The 19,976-nt window shown below is 32.0% G+C and overlaps 1 protein-coding gene across 1 annotated transcript in view; it reads left to right on the top strand.

Moving 5' to 3' along the window:
- Window positions 1–5,306: 5,306 nt before the first annotated feature.
- Window positions 5,307–19,976, top strand: part of LOC149423316 (disks large homolog 1-like) — a 469,358-nt gene continuing 454,688 nt past the window's right edge. Inside the window, exon 1 of the mRNA XM_089632667.1 lies at window positions 5,307–5,673. The gene's annotated coding sequence lies outside the window, so the exon portion shown is untranslated. The remainder of the gene's footprint in view (window positions 5,674–19,976) is intronic.

Here is a 19,976-nt window from a genome sequence, read left to right as displayed (position 1 = left end):
GTACATACATAGATATGTGTTTGGCTTTCTCGGTTATTTTGAAAGTGAGTTAAACCTTATATTTTAGCAAATAACTTTTACATCATTACCTTTTCTGTATATTTTATCCTGTTTAAATGAAGTGCTTTCTATTATTGTAGCATTCTATGCCTTAAGAAAATTTCAGCTGTATCACATTCAATGTCGTTTTGTATACATATTGTTGTGTTCTTAAATGTAATACTAATATTCGCCTATGTACCACTGTCTACTTATTATCTCATGTATCACATTATTGTAAAAGCTTTTTAGGGCGTTTGATAAATAAATAAATAAATAATTTATTATTGTTTTTGTTCAAAAATTAAGGAGTAAAATCAATTTAAAGAAAAATATCACTCACCTCTTAACTTAAAGTAATAAGTGGATCCAAGAAATACGTTTATTAATGACTACTAACATCAATTTTATATAAATAATCTTAGAACTGAATAATATTTGTCTATATAAAGCGACACACCAATCAAATAACAAGAGCAAATTAGAATATTACCCAAATACAATACATTTAGGAAAACTAGACAAAAGTACAGGTTTATCATTTTTAAAAGACCATTACTTGTGGCGTAGTTATAAAATTTATGTTTTTATTAGAACGCTGAAGAAAATAAAATAAATTAAAAAAAAATACTAAAAAGAACATTGGTGAATTGAATAACGAATTTGAATTTAAACTCCCAATGTCTTTGAGCACTGCTAGGTAAGAGGGGACTTTGGTGGGTGTTTCAATCTGTTACGAAAAACTTTTTTGAAACTATCGATGAGCACAAAAACGTTCAAATCAGTCCTATTGAAAAAGATTTGTCTATGCACAATGTTTAAATGAAATAAGTCAAATGTGAAATTTACAGGATAATATCTTATACTTAGGTTGCTATTTTAGGATTTCGTAATATAAAGCTATTGGGATATTGTATTACTCACTTTCATGTAATATATGGTATACAATATCCATTGTTCTGCACCATGCGTTTGATCGTACTTGGAAAACAAATTAATTGTATTTTTCTTTGATCAGTAGAATTTGTCGCCATTGTTGGAAAGTTAGAACATAATATAATAAATATATAACCTCCTTTTATCAGGTAAAATGTTAATAAATTATATATTAACATTGCCGACTGGAATAAAAAATACGATTATGATCTTGAAAATTCGCAAGCCGAAGAAAGTTTTTAAAAACAACATAAAATTTCTTATTTATAATGTAGCTCATCTAATACAAAAGAGACGTGTAAGCATTTTTCATATTTTGATAAAACGGTGTTTCGAGATTATTTGACAGTTTTTTAAATATTTTTCAAAAGTCAAAGAACTGCAACAACCCAAAGATTTTTTACTGCAATTAGTATCAAGATAATTTAAAAAAAAATTGTAAAATACAGCTGTAGAAAATTTGATATAATCGTAAAGAATCACAATAATTTGTCAAAAATGGAGAAAAATAATAGCAGAGGTAGTATTTCTACATATTAAAGTCGAATTTACGGATATTTCCACATTTTTAACTGAATACTGTGATTTTCGCACACAAAGTTTTTTCAGTAAGTAAGCGATATTTATGAATAATTTATGTGCTAACAAGCTCCATGACAGAGTGGAGTGATCCTCAACTTATAAATATAATGATTTCCAAGATTTATAAGATTCCCGACCTGAATAAAAATATTCAAAAGCTATAGACTGTTCGTGAAAACGTTTTAATACTGCTCTGATGAAAGATCACAACAATCACAGAAATGGCTTATCCAGGATTGAAATGTTTCCAAACAATCTTTACAAACGATTTTCAAACTTAAAGGCACATGTGGACCTTCCTCCTGCATTCTACTTACCCATAATTTCTTCCTCACAATATTATCCACAGATGTGGTGTCAAAGCACTAACTCCAGAAAATGGATTTTTTTATTAGAATTCAAAAAGAAGCACTCTTTTTTTATACCTTACCTTTACTATAAAGCAGATACTATCCAATGCGTCTTAAAATTTGAACAATGTTAAATCTGAAAATTTCTCTTTCTAAATTATACATATGTTGCAATATTGTCAGTTCAACATTTTTCAATTATTCAATCAGAAAAAGAGCGATACAACCCCCGTAAAACGGAAAATCAAATCATAAAACTATAACTTTACTGTTGCAATAATGAAACTGAAAATCGCCTTTTCAAACAATCATATCCATTGTTAGAAACCTTTCACCTTCGCAGTCCATTATATAACTAACGCTTGAGAATTTATAAACTTTTTAAGGTTATTTCACAAGCAAAATTCTAGTCTTAAAGAGTCTTCAAGAGTTCTACATTCTCCAGGCTTTTAAAATAAATATAAAGTCTACTTTTGCCACTTATCTTCTAATAAACTTAATATCAATAGCAATGGAGGGTAAAAGAGCACATGTTAAATCATGCAATCTTTTAAATAGTGTCTTTAGCGTCCAATATTATATTTATCCAATTCTCCAAGCTTAAGCTTACTTATAAAAGTTAGCTTATCTGAAGGGATCCGCCAGATAAGTATGTTTTCTGTATTGGGCTGTAAATAACTAAAGCAGATAAAGCCTAGAAAGTCATGTACAGCGCCGTTGCGGTTATTTTTTGCAAAAGCGGCGCTAATCAAATTATCAGATTATTATTATTATATTACTTCTCTTGAGAGTGCTTCGAAAAGCTTAAAAATAGTTCGATTTTCTACAATTTTTTTATTTTCAAATTTACAAGTGGGAAAGCTGGATGGCGGAGCCTTTCCTGGGAAAGAACCATATTCCGCACACATGCCGGAACAAGTCATTTGTCAAATATCACGTTTGTCGATATTGGGAATACGTTTACTTTTCTCGTTTACCTAAAGTTTACTTTCTGCTTCGGGTATGCCCGCATCCGCATCCTGTTTCATTGTGTTTTAATATAAATGCTAAATGTTTTCGCGAAAATTATATTTGATTGTCCTGTTTGTGAAATATACGGCTCGGTTACAAACTTAATGAATGTATCTGTGATTTATTTGATTCTTAAATGGAAATATTGTTTTGTGGTTTGTTGAAATCTTCGATTTCTTATCAGATACGATGTTTCCATAAAATATTTCCAATAATAGAATGTCATCATGTTCCCTATGTAATTTAGAAACATCCGTAAAATTAAATTTATGATAGATATGTATTTTAACAATAACCTAAGTAATGAGGATTTCTTCAAAATTAGCAGCTTAACTCAAACAACGAGTTGTAGATGTTTTCCTCGATCGGTTATTTTTTTTCATTGTCAATCTGTGATAAAGTCAGCATGGGACTATCTATAGAAGATCGGTCTTCTCTGCCATGCAGCTGATGGGCATACGCATCCTGAACCAAGACCTAGACAAATCTCACCCCCCAAACCCGGGCACTCCTGCTAAGTCACAAAACGTAACTAACGTTTTCAGGTGACATTTGACACAGGTGTTGGGTAGATTCACAAATTGAATTTGTTACGTAAGCATTATTTGCAATATTTAGGTTTATTTTGGTTTTCTTTTGCTATCTTATGTTCATTAAATAACTAACTAAATAACTAATTGTTTATTCCAGAATGTGGGGAGGTTAGTGCAATCCCACACAATCCATAAAATATAACTACAATGTTATAACTACAATGTTATATCATATGTTTTATTTTTTTATAAAAAAAGGTTGAAGCATGACTTTCTAATGAATTAGTTTTGATAATAATATTTACAATAATTTTAATAGCATAATTAAAACGATTACATAATAACAATTGGAGTATAATTGATTTAAATGATTAAGAAAATGTTTTTGTAAAATATTATTTATTTATCAATTTAAGTTCTTGTATCCTCGTTTTATCTAGTAACATTGAAGCATGTTTACTGTTAACGATCTTTCTAATTCTATATAATGTGAATAAATTAATGTACAGGGTTTTCCAATAAGAGGTGTTATTTTGAATGGCCCGCTATTTCGGTAGATGTTACTTCAAGCAGTTATTTTTTTAAAGCAAAATTGTCGCATCTGGGGCTCGGAAAACCCAAAAGTTATTGTTGAAAAGCCTCTTTATCCTCAACGTGTGACTGTTTGGTGCGGTTTATGGTCCGCCGGAGTCATTGGACCTTACTTTTTTGAAAATGAGGCTGGAGCAACAGTTACGGTGAATGGATTGCGCTATCGAGAGATGATTAATGATTTTTTTATGGCCGGAATTGGATGATATTAATTTGGACAACGTTTACTTTCAACAAAACGGCGCTACGTGCCACACAAGCAACGAAAACATTGATTTTTTACGGTTGAATATCAAAATAACACCTCTTGTTGGAAAAACTTGTAGTTTAAATGCTCGCAAAAAATATAGTTGCATAACTCCGGAAAATATTGTTAGTAAGTTTAAAGTATAATGTTCTTGATTTATTATTTATTATTTTTGTTTGCATTTCTTGTTGACCTTGTATCCAATTGACAATATATTGTTTTCTTTCAATTTTTTCCATAATATCCAGATATTTTCTTGTATCCGATTACAAATTTAGTTATTTTTCTTTCAATTTCATAAGATTTAGCATAAACAATATCAGTTAACATAAACAATATCAAGTAGATGTTAAAACATTAATATGAAAAAGAAAACACATCGTTGAGTAATTTTTTCCATTTCAATAAAATAATTTCGTAAAATTATCACGTACAAATTGAATTGTCGAATACATGAAAACAGTAAATTTTGCATTAAATTTAAATCATGACATTCGAGTTATACAACTCACGTCAACGTTCACATTATTGAAATCGGTTTTCCATCGATGCGTTTTCCCATTTTATATCCTTTCAATTCAGTGCATCGAGACGTATGGTTGATTGAATTTACTGCGCATGGGCGGGTGAATTTTCACGCTGATAAAAGAAACCAACCCCGACGTGATAAGTGATATAAAACTTCTATCGAAAAGTTCAAAACAAACACACCCTTGATATTTAAACACTTATCAAATCATTTTCCCCTTTGGAGGTGTTGGCTTATTTTCCTGCCCATGCATTGTTTAATGTAAATCGTTTATGGTTTCTCACTCGATTGTGAAATGAAATCCTTAAGCTAAAAAGCATTACGATTTGTATCTGTTGTATTTTACGTACCTGAAAATTGAATTTCCTTTTTACTCGCACGCAAATTTTGACAGAAGGCTGATGGGAAGATGTTATTTAGTGGAGACCATCTGTGAAGCTTTTCCGAATGTAGGTGGAAATGGAAGTCAGTTGGTCGCGATATGGCGAGCCGTTAAGACGTGGGGTTGTGTCAATTGGTTTTATAAACAATTCGAAATTAAATCGCGATCCATTCAATTGGATTTCTATCTCTTAACTGATAGGATCATTGAATTCTATTAAGTGAAAAGAAAAAGTGATTCCGCTGGGAAAAGTGGATAATTTTGTGCATAGAATTTAAAGTTTTGTAACGTTGTCACAGTTTCAAAAGTTGTGAGATAACTTTGCAAGTTTTAAGTATATTATTATACTAGTGATTTGCGAGAAAGCATTTGTTTTAAACAGTGTTATATGTGTAATGAGTGATAAAGAAAATAAGGAACGGGCTTCTCAATTTTATAATGTTTGAACAGTCTGTCATCTTTATATTGAATTGGTAAGAATTTTTTTGGTAAATTATTTTTTTACAAAAATTTTAATATAATTTTAATAATCTTTCCAATTTCACACATTCTTACTATGAAAGGGCGTGATATAAAGTTTTCCTCGAGCACTGCATTGCATCATTATTTGGGGATTCATTCAGTCACTGCGACAAAAAAATATTTAAAACTTAACTAAAGGAGGTCTTTACACTCCAGCTACATGAATAATTTTATCGCTGCAGCCTCTTTTCATAGTATAAGTATATTACTTTTTACATAAGTACATCTTACAAAATACGCTTCTTTTGTTTTATAAAACAACAAAAAATACATTTAATAACAAGAATTCTTATGATATACTACATATTTAGGAATATATTATGATAGGAAAACTTTTTTTAAAGATAAAGGATACTATCCATTGCTACGGTTTCTTGCAATTTGTTTTCTTATTTAGGTACATACTATCTGACAAATTAAGAACTACGCCATCTCTCCACAGTGTTAGTCAGAGAAGGGTTCAATTACTACCTCAGTCGTGCAATATCTTCCTGGAGCTTCACCGACTTCTGAGTCTATGTTGTTTTGCACATCATTGGCAATGTTAAAAAATTGACAAATAATTTAAATAACACACAAATGATAACGAAACAAGTCAATAAAAGAATCAACTATAATTACAACAACTCCTTCACTAAAGGAGTGGACAAAATAGTTTTTTTACGTTAAATGAACGCATGAGGTCCAGAGGAAAATAATTTCACTCGGAGTTTATGTTATCTTCTTTGGTTGATGCGCAGTGTATGGTATTTTTGATGTAAGCAAACAACCTGGGTCTTGAAGAGATTAAGTTTTAATTAACTATTTTTTTTGTATTTTTTATCAAATATATTTTAATATAAACAATTGAAAAGAAAAAAACATTTTTACTTCAAATATGCTCAGAAATGGCTGGTTATAACCGTTCGGGTACATGCTGACACACTCAGTATATACCTACCTATCTAGTGTATACGTAGGTTGGTGAATATTTATAATAGTTAACTGTCAAAATTATACAGACAACTAAAGATAATAAAAACAATTAGATAATTTCTATAGCGCAAAATTATGCAAAAAATTACGAGGACAGTACTCCAATGAATATGAGAATTATTCAAGAATATCAGTAATTAATAAAAATACATTTTTAGACATTTTATATGTAGGTAAGTTACCAAGTCAATATTTTTTGTTAAATATGAAAAAAGGAGGAGGAAGCGCAAAACGGCATAATGCCCCAACAATTAATTACGATAACACTTAAACTTAAACGTATGCAAAAGTTGTCAGATTGTTTCTGCCTCAAATATTCCAACACTTGAAGTTCTACTTTATCGTCGTTGACTTTATTCTCTCTTAAGATCGTGTGGATTCGGTCTGCTAACTTTCGGGGATTAATTAAAGTTTTTTAATAATATGATAATCTCATTTAAATCTACCCCTTTTACCCGTACAAGTGCAGAGCATATTGCGTTTGATGGCGTTTTAACTGCTTTTCTCTGAAGTTTCGGCCGTTGAGAGTTATCAGGCTGGAAGGAGGTTGGACGACAGAGTGGTAAGCAGGCTGTTGGGTGCAAGGGTGGAAAAATCACACTGACACTTCTACCCTTAACAGGCAATGTGCCTTCTCAATGTTTATCAGTATTTTAAAAAAATCATCGTAACAGGGTCAAAAATAAATCGAAAGAGCTTAAATGTAAATAATGCACTAAAGTCTTAACTGCCAGCAAGGGTGGCAGCACAATACTGACACCTCTACCCTTAGTAGGCAATATACCTCCTCAATGCCGATCAGTATTTATAAGCTCTTATAAGTTTTCCCTAATACAATTTTATATTAATTCTGGTTTTACTGAAAAAAGCAATAGATATCTGGTACAAATAAAAAAATAGGATAGATATATTCGGGACGCCATCTGAATTGAAAATATATTCGGATAGAATTTCGCAATCACATTAAAAAGATGCCAGTAAAGGATTTTGGAATAAAATGACGAGGTTTAATGTGAATAATTCAAAAATGGAAGTGAGATGATATAAACGAGGAAATGTAATGAGATTACAATTGGAAGAGACGTCGGTTCCGGTAAGACTACCAGAGAACATGGAGTCGAGTGCCAGTTGTGACCGTTACCTTTTTATTTTCTGTATCTGTATATTTCATATTTTCATTCACATTTGTTGATATTATCTAATTCAATAAATCTTAATCAATAAATATATTTTTTTAAACATATCCAGGTAACCGAAAAATATTTAAAGGCTAACAATGTGCCATCAACCAATCATTATTGAACTGGTCGTGCGTGCGAAGTAAAGAGGTCGATAAATCAAGAGAATCTTCGAAGAAGAACAGTAAAGGATTCTCCAAAAGAAACCGGATATTCTTCCTACTCAATTGAACACGAAAAAACCATTAAGTGCTTCCTTACCTAGTCTACTTATACACGGAAGCCTTGAAACTAATGTTGAGTGAATTCGAGAAATACAAAACGTTCAGCCCCATATGGGTTCTCTCGCGGAACTTTTCCTACGAGTATCAAACTTCTCGGGTGAGTACGCTCCTTTGATGTGGAGAGAAGTTCAATTCGAGGAGTTAAATTCTCTGTTCGTAAACGAAGTAGTGGTCAATGGCTTCAGGGTATCACGCGTAGCTGGAATGCTGCATATAAGAATTCGAATTCCGTTACTAAAATGTATTGGCATTCTCTTCTTTCAATAAAAGTATTTTTGAAGCTTCCCCTTTCAATTGAAACGTTTTCTGAAACACTTTTAGGTACCGTTCGGCATTCAGTTTGTAATATTCAGGTATTTTACAGTCTCTATTTCTACCTCTCAATGTACCCTGGTTGAGAGCAGAGGCGTACATTCCATAAAGGGAAATAAGCATTGCCTATTTTGCAGATAAAATTATTTCAAGAAATCAACCTACGCTTTCATAAATATGCGCGAAGTCGAATAGCAGCCCCGCGTACGCCATACCGACCGTTCTAATATAACGTTGAAAAAGCAGGAACTAAGTATGCTAAATTACGCACATGTCATATTCAAATGATAACCGCACTCTACACAAAGTGTAAATTGAAGGAAAGACTTGTTTGTGTTAGTATCGATAAATATCGTTCCTTTCATTGCAAATCTCAGATGCGGCAATCAGTGATATCTGTTGGCACCTGTATTAATTAATTCAACTTTACTAACGAAACTAAAATCATTTTTTGTTTGCTTTTTTTCATGCGTGAAATAAAGCAAACAAAAAAATATAGTAATTGGCTTGAAATATGAGTTAATAAATAAGTTCTTCAAATTTTGTAAATTCACTTTGTGGCAACATTTTATTAATGAAATAAATTAAAACACTTATTTTTACCACGATAATCTTTATTTATTTTAAATCGACATTTTTCGAGATCGATGTTCTCTTCATAAGGACATAAATTGTACTAAAACTAATTAGCAAGTATAGAAAAAGGCGTGGGTAGAAATGTAAGTAAGGGGGGGGAGGAAGGTGGAAAGGGGAGGAGCTTAGAAGATCAAAGACATTCACGTAGAAAAAATAAATTTATTCCAATAAGTCTATTCTTGATCATTAGTTTTTTATACACTTTTGCTTTTTTAGCCGTACTCGCTAAAATCACTCCTTCAAATTTTGTAAATTCACTTTGTGGCACCATTAAGGAACTATCGTCATTGCTCCATTCGGCACCAGTGCATATTCGGAAAACACGTCTAACGCGCGCGCAACATATGTACACGGTTGATGTTCGTCACATAAGAACGGGTCGCTTCGACGACTTGAGTTCATCAACTAGGCTCTGGAATGGAAATTAAGAAAACCTTAATTATTTAAAGTTTTGAAATAGTTTATATAAATAAGGAACTTACATTTTTTGGTAAATGAACAATGGCAAAAAAACAGTTTTGAAAATGTCAATTTTCTCGCATAGCAGTTAAAGGTTAATAATAATACTAATAATATGAAATTTAAAAAAAATTAAAAAATATATATTATTGGCATTTATATAGCGCAGTTTAGTGTCATTTCACTTCAAGTGCGCTTAACTACTCGTATAACAAACTTAAAAATGGTAATTCAATATTAGTGGTACTTAAAATTATTCCTACGGTGTGCCTTACCCAATACAGATCTAATATTATAACACTAAATACCTACACTGTTTATATAAATTAATGACAAAATTTAGAAAAAAAATAACAGCAGGACAAGACAAAACAAGAATATTAAAACTAAAACATAATATAAAACAGGAGGCAGTTTGTGCACAGAAATGAGAATTTTCTGAGCAGACATTTTAAAAAGGTACCATAAGGAGACAACCGAAACCAAACAATTAGCGGAAGTTTTAGAATATGGCTTATTATAAAATATTGAAAAGAAGAAGATTTATGAATGGTAAGATTTTTAAAATAATTTTGTTTTAAAAGCCCCTTTAAATTCAGGCAGATTCTGGAGATTAGTAAGAGCTGAGGGAAGTCTATTCCAGATGAGCGGGCCTGTCACACTAAAAGAACGATCGTCGATCATATTAAATGGCTCGATTTGACCTAGAAAGTTCGATTAAACGATTACTAACATCTAGATCTCCTGACCTTAGAGTAAGTTGTCTATTGCTTACGTTTTGTCGGATACATAGTTCCGTTCTATAGACTGGCGCCATTCCTTGCAATGCTTTGAAGGTCATTAAGCAGATCTTAAACTCTATTCTTTCAGGGCATCGAAGCCAGTGAAGGCGATCCCTTTCGGGAAATGGGGTTATACGACAATACTTTTCACCAAAAATCATTCTCGCCGCAGCATTAAAAATTGACTGGATTCTATTGATTTAATATATCGATAATAATATTAATATCTCGTTTAATTTATTAATAATTTCTCAATTTATTAATTAATTAATTTAATTTCTCGTTTATTGGTAACTTATAAAAAAATTGTTTCTTGTATTATTATTTCATGTATGAGTATGTATGTATTTTTGGTTTATTGTAATCTTATGTTTATTATTTATTTTTCGTATTCTAAATTATGTATCACGTCAAAATTATAACACATATACTTGTGTAAAAGTCTTGTGGGTGTTAGAATAAAATAAATAATTAAGATAGCTAGACTTCTCCAATAGACAGGCAATTGACGCAGGTAAAATGTCCATCATTCTCAATATCGACCAATAATTCATATGCATATTCTTATAAACATTACGCTGAATCTGTTATTCAGTTGGAGGATTACTGGAAACTTCGATGCAAAACGTGCACTGTCAAATTTTGCTTTTTTGACGAGATTAAAAATTTATTAAGGTTTTAAAAGAACAAAAAAAAATCAGGATACCCAAAAAGTACAACAGAAATTACAGACGTATTAAAATAACTTTAAAGAATACTTATATTTTTTGCTCTTAGTTAATAAATAGCAATTAACTAATAATAATAATAATATTTTTATGATTTTTATAGCGCGTTTTTTGTGCAATATCACCTCATGGGCGCTTATCTTACCTTTGTTTTCTTTACCTTTACCTAACCTAAAATCAACCGGTGCATTTTGATTTTTTTAGTAAGGAGTCTGAACAAATTACTCAACATACATGTGTACCACGCTGGGTCGCCGCGGTTCTACTAAATTTTTTCAGGGGCACACGAAGACAAATGCCTTTCGGGGGGTGGGGTCGCTATTTTTTGTTTTAAGTGATCTTTCCACTTTGCCCACCCGTTTCACTTTGCCCTCCTTTACCTTACACGTACTTTTTCTTCAGATTATCCGAGGAATCAATGGTTAAATAAGTCAAGTACGTCTCTTAACACCCTGTATGGCCTGTATACTGGCACAGAACAGTACATTAACTTCTGTCGCTTTACTGACATGTACCTATATTTTACTTTTCACATTTTTCAAATATTTATATACATGAACAAATAGCGTAATATAAATAAAAATAAATGTCTTTTAGTCAAGTACAAATAGTTGCCCGTCTTACTGCCTACAGTGCCTACACGTGAGTAGATATATGCACGTTGGTTGGTAAACATTTTAAAACATTTGCTTTAACGTGCTTGTGACTGTATCACTTATCTTGTTGCGTAATATCAGTGTCACAAAGGGTTTTACGTTAGAAGTGGGAATTTTTTTTTTATTTTTTCCTAGACTATTAATCAAACCTCAAAAAACTGTGTGTCAACATCAATATTTTGCAAAAATATATTATTTTATACTCCAGAAACGAGGACTTCTGCATTTAATCTGCAATCAACGCCATTATCACTCATAGATAGTTTAGCAACTATCTTTTTGTTCTTTTTTTTTAATTCTAGATCAAAGAAAATTAAATTTACACTTATTTAACTAAAAATAACTAATACATTACACATACATTTATGACACCACGATATTATTCACTTTCATTGTTTTGTTGATTGAGCATAAAACTGAACAATTTTTTTTATATGTTCCTACACTTTTTTCATTTTGAATTTCGTCTGGGAGGCAATTATATATGTTGCTCCACTCGTAACCAATTGATTGCTAGCCATTATGAGTATGTATGGTGTTTAAATATATTTTATCGTGTTGCCGTGTAAAGTGTGTATACTTGGGACGTTTTAATGAGTTCTATATTTGTATGTATAAATGTATTATTTATTTTGTATATAAGGAGACATGTATTATATTCACTTAATTTTCTTAATGTTAATAGTTTTGTTTCTATACACAATTTTTTCGCGGATGTTCTTGGTTTGAAATGAAATAGTTTTTTGATTACTTTGTTTTGTGTTACCTGTCGTTCATTTATATATGTTTCATATGCATTTCCCCAGATTTCAATCAAATAGTTTAAATGTGAGTGTACCAGGCTATAATATAGACCTTTTTAAATTTTCATTTGGTAACAGATATGATATCCGGCTAAATACACTAATTAAGGGGGTGATTTTATCTTGAATTATGCTATTTAAAAGTTAGGTGTTTATCAATGCACAGCCCGAGATATTTCTCCTGTATCAAGATTTGCAGGTTGTTATATTGAATTTTAAGGGTACATGAGGAGGAATGATTTTACGAGTTGAGCTTAAAATCATGTATCCTATTTTTTAAGATTCATTGTTAGGATATTTGATTGAAGCCAACTGTTAATTTTGTCTAAGTCTCTCTGTGCATTTTCTAGTAAGATGTTTAAATCTGCACCCTAGTAGAAAATTGCAGTATCATCTGCATATAAAAAAAATACACCGTTTAAATCTAATTGGGATATATCATTTATTTAAATTTGGAACAGAAGTGGTACTAGTATGGATCCCTGCGGAACTTCGTAGTTTATTGGTAGGTGGTAGCTATTTTGATTATTGATCCTAAAAAATTGCTTTCTGTTGCAAAGATATAATTTGAATAGATAATAACACCAATTTTCTCGAGTTTCTTGCAAACACCCTCGGTAATGTTGACGAAAATCAATATCGTCATGATCTATGACAAAAATATGATTAAATACGCAAATAACAATACGGAGAAACGCATATTAAATTACCCTTGATTTTAGTTAAGAAGTTTGCGTCTTCGCAGTGTTTTTCGTTTACCAACACCTAAATGCAAACTATACCAAGTGTAAAGTTTTGACAGCTGTCATAAATCTGATTTTGACGAATGTGTTTACTCGCGAAACATACACGAGATGTCACTTGAATAAACGGTTGTGCGTAGTATTGAAATTAATTATCGCCGCAGAACCATTTCACTTCCGAGTTTACGAATAAATATCACGATGAGTAAAACGTGACGTATACGGAAGAAGGTAAACATATTCGTGTCTCTTCCGCTTGAACTAGTGAAATTTATGTCCCTTCAGCATAAATATAAGAATTACTTTGGTGATAAATTAATTTTTATTCGAAAAAAAAATTTTCTTCGTCACATAGGAAGAAGATCTCTTTTTAAAATTTATTTAATAAAATTTAACAATAACCACAACCAATGTATGTATACAACGATTATTTTTCTAGTGAATAAATTGCAAATACTATGTATTGGTACACCACTACTTGATTCGAACGTCATTTTAGAAGTTTCGATTTTTTTCCAAACAAGCTTCTTGGAAGAAAATCTAAACTTATAAAACGACGTTCGAATCAAATAGTGGCGTACCAATACAACTAAAAAAAGAGCTGCGAGAATAATACTCAGGCAAAATTGTATTTCAAAGGTAACTAAAATGTTAAGAAAACTAAATTGACTATTAATGAAACGGATGCTGATATTGAACGAAATGATTTTTACATGTAACGTAATAAACAACATGTTACCAAAATATACAAAATTATACACAATATGTACATTCACAGACATAACACAACGAAGCACGTGCAATGATATCAAATAAGTACAAAGCCAATGCGCTAAATAGTATATTCTACAAAGAGATGAAATATTACAATGCCCTGCTGAAACCCATACAAACTGCACAAATTAATAGATTGTAAGGTTGTAGAAACAATATTTTAGTTAAATTTAAAATAAATAATAATCTATATGTATAAAAATGATAGGTTCTTAGTTTGTCCCGTACGCGTTCCTATACCATTCATCCGATTACGATGAAACTTTCAAAGTCTCTTCTTATTAGTGTCAGGAGTATTTGGAGAGTAGTTTGAATAGTAGTAGAAGTCGAGAATGCCCGAGGAAGACTAACGCATTATCTCTGAACTTGAATGAGACGCGTAACCGAATTAACATTGATATATTATAGTTTTTTAAAAGTAACAGTACAGTAAACAGTAATGAATGTTCGAAGAAGTTAGGGACGCTGGATAAAAAATGAACGCATTATCTCTTCACTGGAATGAGATACGAAGTTGAAAAAGAGTCTTTTACAGTAGCAATGTGGATTTCATGATACTACAAGGTGAATGGTGTAAAAAGTCGGGAGGGCCCGAGGAAGACATGGATCCAATAATTATTTGTGTTAAAATAAGGCAAACGGGAAGAATGAAGATAGATGGTCAAGAACACTGTAAGATATGGAAGCAAATAGTAAGAGAAGTTAGTGACGCTTGAGAAAGAAGTGGCACGACCAAGTGAATCAAATACGTTATAAAATTAGGCTGTGATGAACGAAGAAATGAGTGTAATGAAAATGTACGCCGTGGAAGCGAATGGCTGAAGAAATCGGAAATATGACACGATCAAATCAACCAAATACTTACGTGTGGTTTAAGGATACTATTTGATGACGTGGAAGTGAATGAAAGGAAATGAAGACATGGCATGGCAAGATCAAAAAAGTAAACTGCTTCAATTCTTCATGATAATATTATTTCGATCTTAAAAATTACCCCAGTTTTAAGGTACACTAGAACTCAAACTTACTCCAAACCATTAATAACCCCGGGCAACGGGTACGCATCAGCTAGTTACAATTAAAACTTATACATTTATATGAAAATGCTTTATATTTAATACGTATCTATATCGGTTTCGGAAGTGCACTTCATTCATCGGGATAATTTTAAAACTAACATAAGATACAAAATACTGACAGATATATACTCGTATTTAGGTATTGGAGTGGGAGATCAAACATAGAGAGATTACGTGGAGAACCGAGCTATTTACTTTGTTACCTCCTACTTCAACACGTAATTTTTTATTTATTTTCTTATGTTAGCTCATATCGTTGTGTGTGCTAATAATAATAAGAAAAACACATTAATATAAAAATTAACATTATTTGGCAAACATAAATTTCTTTGGAAATCATCCCTTTTTTCATTTTATGCATAGAAATAAATACATTCAAATATATAGTTTCCTTCACTGCAATAAAATTCAAGTTTTTTAATATTTTATCTGTCATTATTTTATATCTTTTTTTAGTTTTCATATTCTCCTGGAGAAGAAAGGGCACTTTCGAACCCAGTAGAGCAATATATACACCCATGCCATAAGTGTGTTCAGGATGTGCTTGCCACCAACTGCGTGGCGTGGCGTAGCAGAGATTTGGGGAGACTATTTGACATTTCAAAAAGGTCTCGTCCCAACGCCTTGATCCCTAGATTCCTAACCAACCCTCATAACTTTTACCTTCCCAGAACTTACTCTCCTTCCTTTCCTTAAAAAAACCGTCCTCTTTGCTTTCCCAAAGATGACATAGGCCCTGGGGGAAATTATTTTCTATATAGCCTCTTGTGGGAACTTAATGTAAAAACACAAAAATAACGCGATAATATACTAAAAAAGAAAGACAAATATTTCCGGGTTATTAAGCATCTGCATACTCAGCCACTGAGTGGTTGTATTGTACCAATGTATTTTTTTAGATGCGTAAAACCTCCCCTGAAGACTTCTTATAAAGGAATATTCACAGCGTGTAATCGCTCACTTCTGTTTCTATCTGAGAAATCTTTTCTCACAATTAATCTACGCCATCTACGCTAGCGCGAAACGGTAACTGGCAATCCGGAACATTGAAAAACTTCCCTCTAGTCGCTGTCTCAGTTACAAGGGTGAGATTCCTGAAAGACAGAACCTTTTTCTTTCAGAAAGCTGTAATCATTCAAATACGTATTAAAAAAATTAAATTATGGCATTGTGAGCTTACATTTTAGTGAATGTTCCATAACTTGTACTATTTGTGGTAAAATTTTCTTTATGTGAATACCGCACAAGAGTGCCAACCGCCTGGAACCAGTGATACTATGGCATCCCATATTGGGGTATGTTGTGAGACTGAAAGTAGTGGAGAGGGGAAGGAAACAAGAAGAGGAGGGTGGAAAAGTACCTGGTTTTTCAGATCTGGTCACCAAACCAGGCTAAAGTCATTTCAAGCTACGTTTCAGTTCTGAATGGTGGTCTTACACCAGGGCAATATGGAGAGTAGGTTCCACTCTGGGACGTGTCGTAAATATACCTTATATTATTTGAATTGTGAAATAACATAAATAAATCAAATAAAATAAACATGGAACTTAAACATTTTTTGTATACCACTATTTAATTTAAAAAGATCGACGTGTTTAAAAAGAAAGGTATCTTCGTCAGGATAAACAATGTTTATAAAACATAAAATTAAAATTAAATTTTTTTAAAAGAGACAAGTATAGACGAATAGTATTATAAATAACTAGTTAATATGTATACAAATTAAATCATTCGTAATTAACGACAAAAAGCTCATAGCAGCCAATGTTTCAAAAGAGCTTTAGCAGTGTTTAGTGACAAGATTTGATACCTGACCATTTTGGAGGGTGCCCTTCTTGCATTATTTAGGAAGCTCTGAGGAAAATAATTTCCCTATGAACCTATGTCACCTCTTATGGGAAGCTGTGTGGGGGTTTTTAAAAAGGAAAAGAAGGAGAAAAAGTTCTAGGAAGGTAAAAGATATAATACTAAAGAATACTACGTACTACGTACTACGTACCACATACTACATACTACATACTACATACTACACACTACATACTTCATACTACATACTACGTACTACGTACTACGTACTTCGTACCACATACTACATACTACATACTACATACTACATACTGCATACTGCATACTACATACTACATACTACATACTACATACTACATACTAAATACTACATACTACATACTACATACTACATACTACATACTACATACTACATACTACATACTACATACTACATACTACATACTACATACTACATACTACATACTACATACTACATACTACATACTACATACTACATACTACATACTACATACTACATACTACATACTACATACTACATACTACATACTACATACTACATACTACATACTACATACTACATACTACATACTACATACTACATACTACATACTACATACTACATACTACATACTACATACTACATACTACATACTACATACTACATACTACATACTACATACTACATACTACATACTACATACTACATACTACAAACTACATACTACATACTACATTGTACATACTACATACTGCCCTCAATTGATAACTTAGAACAAAGCTCTAAAACTCGATTATTTCACTTATCCTCCTCCAATCTCCATGAATAGTAACTAAACTTCAAACAACATAAAATAATTTACGGTTATCTTGATACTAAATTATTTCCTAGAAACATTGAAATAAATATTGCCAATACCAAATGGTTTTAGACGCCGTAACATGTTTTACCCGAATATTTATAAAAGTAATACCGCCCATTTTAGCACTCTGCCCCAAATTAAATATAATAAGGCAAGGTAATAATGTGCTGAAATAGACATTTTTGTATGAAAATAAGTATCAAACATTATATGCATTACGTATCAATTGTATCTCTCTTTCGTCTCTTGTTTCCTTTGCATCTCTTCTTTCTCTTGTGTCTCTCGTCCCCCTTTCCTCTCTTTGTATTGTTTTGTGTAAGTTTTCACATAATTTTCTTCGGATTAGGTTTGTTTTGATTCTATGTACTTTTTATATTATAAATGAGTTTTTTTAGTGGATTTTTCTCACGTACATAAGTGAAAACATATGTGAGAAGCCAGAATAAAATCATATTGCTTCTGGAACAACATGGATAATAACTAAAACATTACTCAGAAATAATATTACCCACCAAACTAAAACTGGACATAGAGAACGTAATAACGTCTGTTAAATTATCGCTGTGAACATCAAACCGTTTTTTTTCCTGCAGTATGAGTAAATAACGTTAGGAAGTTTCTGGCATCTCCGTCAAAGCCTCAATATGGAGCCCGTGTATAATTGATGACCACAACCTACGCGGTCTTACTCCCCCTTCACTCCCCTGGGGGAGATTATTTTAAGCGATACAATCCACAAACGAAATTTATTTTATGTTTGTTTGCAACCCTTGGCTGCTTTTGTATTAGTTGTTATGATCAATTTGTAAATAAATAAAATGGGAGCAAAACAAATATTCCCCAAAAAACGCGGCGTATTGCCTAAATGTCTTACTCCGATAAAAGAGTTGTTTGAACTGTAAAAGCCTTAATGCTATCGGCAGCAAAAATATCAACTATTGTATTAAAAGAATGGAAAATAAAGTAAAATCGTGCCAGATCAGCGATTGCCAAACTTTTTGCAAATATTAAAATTTTTATAAAAAGTATTTGAGTGATACACACACATCCACGAAAAGACTTTCACATTGATAATTATTGGTATTGTTATTCAATTCTGATTAAGTTTAATTGCGTATTTATTCTCTTCACGTTCATTTATTTAACAGTTGACTGTGGTGACGTCCGTGGGGGAAAAATCGTATACCATTAATTCCAAAGCCCTAAAAGACAATATCAATATAAGCTGTATACATCAAATAAAAATCATTTTCTAAAACAACATTTAGCAGAAGTGAGAATATTTATTTTTTCAATTATTGAAGACAATATAAGCGATTCCTTAACGAAAATCTGAAACAGAAAAATTTGGATTAGAAGATACGGTCACAACTAGGATTCGAACCCGGGAACCTTGTCTTGCCGGGGCACCGCTCTACCAACTGAGCTAATGGGACTCTATCTTCTTCGGTCATATTTAACTGAAATTTCGAATAAGAACTACCAGCATTGTCTTAATTTTTCTTACCGCACATTTTTATTGTAAACTATCTTTATGTATGATTCCAAGATTCAACCCGAACTAAATGTAATCTAGACAGTGCCCCGGGAAGGCAAGGCTCCTGGGATCGAGCACTAGATGTAACCGTATCTTATTCTGATTCCTCTTTATCAGATTTTAGTTTATATATGACATATTATGTTGAATGATGCCATTTTTTTTTTTTTTTTACGTGTGTTTTTTTTTACATTTACCCCACACAGAAGGACAACAGGCAAATTATTTCCCTAAATGCTAATGTCATCTTTGGGCACGATGCTTGGAGGACCTTTTTAAAGAAAAGAAGGAGAGGAAATTTTGAGGAGTAAAATACAAACGATCTATCCTTCCCGCTGGGGAGAAAGGCAATAAGTCAAGAGAGACCAATTGGAGAGGTAAACGGTTCTACCCAAACCAGCCTTTTCCGATACAGCACGCAATTTTTTTAATCAACACTCATAATGTAATTTACAAAACTGGCCGAAAAAATCCCAACGGAAAAAATGCATGAAAATATAAATGACCGTATGAAAAACATCAGTTTTTTGGCAACCTCTAAAAAAGTACTTTTTTGGAAGTTACCATTTTTTACACGAATCGTCCACTTTTAATGTACTGTCCCATATTTTTATACTTACCACATAGTGACACACGTGA

The sequence above is a fragment of the Hesperophylax consimilis genome, chromosome 6 (assembly GCF_061612785.1).
Source record: "Hesperophylax consimilis isolate HC1 chromosome 6, BYU_Hcon_1.0, whole genome shotgun sequence".
Lineage (NCBI taxonomy): Eukaryota > Metazoa > Arthropoda > Insecta > Trichoptera > Limnephilidae > Hesperophylax > Hesperophylax consimilis.
This window is presented reverse-complemented; position numbering and strand designations above follow the sequence as displayed.